Source organism: Crocodylus porosus, unplaced genomic scaffold (genome assembly GCF_001723895.1).
Source record: "Crocodylus porosus isolate Cpor-Errol unplaced genomic scaffold, CroPor_comp1, whole genome shotgun sequence".
NCBI lineage: Eukaryota > Metazoa > Chordata > Crocodylia > Crocodylidae > Crocodylus > Crocodylus porosus.
Genome location: NW_017728950.1, coordinates 49,560,476 through 49,563,209, shown reverse-complemented (window position 1 = coordinate 49,563,209; position 2,734 = coordinate 49,560,476). Strand labels below are relative to the sequence as shown.

At 48.3% G+C, this 2,734-nt stretch overlaps 1 protein-coding gene across 4 annotated transcripts in view; it reads left to right on the top strand.

The window, feature by feature from the left end:
• CNTLN (centlein) overlaps nucleotides 1–2,734 on the top strand; it is a 370,048-nt gene that overhangs the window by 236,482 nt on the left and 130,832 nt on the right. The window lies entirely within an intron of this gene.

Sequence of the window (2,734 nt, the reverse complement as noted above, 5' to 3'; positions counted from 1 at the left end):
CCATCTGGCCATGGGCCAGAGGCACAGTGGCAGCCGCCTCCACAGCACCGCCACCAGCTGCCACTGCACCGTACCACTGCCATGGTGCCACACCACCACCCACTGCTGCTTGCATGCAGCGGCTGTCACCACCGCTGTCACACCCTGCACTGCTCTCCTGCAGCTGGCCGTGGGCAAGTGGCACATGGTGCAGTGGTGCTCTGGTATTGGTGGCCGCCGCGTGTGAGTGGTGGTGGAGTGTGGTGGTGGCACTGTGGTAGTGGCCGCCACACGCAAGCCTCCCTTGTCCCCTGGCCAGGTGGGCGTTTGCAGCCCACAGAGGGACACTGCTGCCCTTGCCACCCCGGCCCTGCTCCTGGGAGCGGACACAGACCGATATGAGGTGGTGGGCGGGGATGCGCCGTGGTGTTCTGTGTGACTGGCAGTACCCAGCGCGCCCCTCCCCATGTAAAAAGCAACAAGAACATGCTGGGGAAGACACCACCGCTGCCGCAACCCGTTCTGTCCCTGCCCACCCAGGCTGAGAGAGGGGGAGGTGTTGGGGAAAGCCCCACATGGAACGTCCACCAGAAAGCAGGCACTCCATGTCTTTCCCCAACACCTCGTTCCCTCAGCCCCTAGCCAGCTGCCTCCCCCCCCAGCTGTGCCCTGCAGCCCCCAGCCCCACTTACTTTATGGGCTCCAGGAGGTCAAGTGAGCCTGAGTTAAGCCTCTGGTAAGTAAGAGCATCCCTTTCCTCCTCTCTCTTCCCCTCCTGGCAGAGCTGGGGGCTTTTCCACCCTTTTCAGAATTAACTCTTGCAGACTGGAACTCTGCCCGCCTGCACAGCTCTTTGCAAAAGGCAGAAGTCCATGGGTTTCTCTGCTAAAAAAGGTAAATCCATGTTTTCTCTGAGAAAAATGGAAAATCTGTGGTTTTCTCCATTTTTCCATGGGAAACAGAAAACCTGGATTCCTGTTGATTAGTTGGAAAAGACTCAGTCATGTCAAGTATATGCTGGGTCACAGGATGCCGAAGAATGTGCTGTACTCTGAAGTTTGCGAAGGGTCGAGAAAGAGAGGCAGACCACTGTGCAGATTTTAGGATGCTTGCAAAGATGACTTAGCATCCTTTGGAATCTCTGTGGATGATTGGGAAAGGATTGGGACAGGAAAGCAGAATGCCGCTCTGGTTATCAGCCAGCGTGCGGATGGAGTGCGACACTGCGAGATGGACTGAATCAAGTTTTTTTATAATGACCAGTGTCAGAGGAGGAAAAAATCTGTTGCTCAAATCCAGGGCATTGCTAGTTCATGGGCGGGACTGTGGGTGGGACTGTTACTCATGCGTTGGACTCAGTAGCCATTAAAGAACTCATTGGCATATACATCATCTTGTAAAGAATGACAGTACCAATTGAAAGAGTCACCATCTGCGCATGCAGTGCTGTTAGGCCTGAGTAAACTTTTTAATTCTGTTGTAAGATAGTACTGTCTGACATGAGTATTATGGTGACCGGGGCTGGCTGGGGCACGAGTTACAGTGTGAAGGCTGCCTGTTGGCTAAACCCGCACTCTAGCACCCTTATGTCCCAGCCAGCCCCTCCGCAGCACATTGAGCATGGACATAGCAGCTCTGGGCTGGCAAGCTGATCCCCTGAGCCCCCTGCCAGCCAGGGCTGCACCACCTTGATTGAATGTGCTGCGGTCCTGAACACATATGTAAACACTGTGTCAGGGAGCAATAAACTCCAGCAAAAACTGCCAGATTTTATTCGGTTGCACTGATTTCACATTAGATGCACCCACATTCAATTAATTTTCACCTATGAAATGTTCCTCATTTTCTGGAGACCTGACTTAACACCCCAATTTGCAGAACTGCTGAGCACTTGCATGAAGTGAATAACGGCTCTGATTTGAACATACAAATGTTACAAAATGCTGCATACTGAAAAATCAGGTTGTTGAGATTTAAATTAGGCTTCCATTTTTAGTGGATACTTTTGACCTTACTTTTACTGTGTCACTGTTCTGCATCTATAAAATGGGAATAACATCCCTTTACCTCACCATGCTGTTACAAAAATAAATTACTTTTGAAGCACTTCAGATAATGTAATGATAAAAACTATAGAGAAGCCCAGGAAGAAAATGTTTCTGTCTTCAGGGATGTGTTTGACAAGTGCATGATAAAAAAGTATGGGTCATATATTGAATGACAAAAGGAAAACATCAAGCAAATACCATCTATTCTGTGAACTGAATGAGGCAGGTACCCTGTTACTAAGTATTATACAGTAATTTAATAAAAGATGGTCATACAAGGGAACCAAATACAGTTGTACCCCTGATTGTAATGTGAGTGCGCATGCATGAATTTGATGTTTTAAAGAACCTAAAAGAAAACAAAAAATTCTGGTATCTGTCACTTGAAGTAATAGAAATGATAGCAGTAGTGCCCCTCTTTCTTTGCATAGACCAGCACAACATGGGGATGACACATTTTCTTGAGGGTTTCACAGAAATGCCTCAACAGCATAATAATGGTGAGATTTGGGAATCTTAGAATACATCCTGGAGAGGAGTGTTATTTAGTGGACTGACCTTCCCCAAGACTGATTTCTTTTACTCTGCCCTTTCCAACTGACTGTATCCTTGTCCTGGACCTGTATCTTCCCCATCTTCAGCATATCATTCAAGGGCCTTCTTAGGGGAACGAGGTTAAATCTCTTATGTAATTCCCAAGTTTGAAT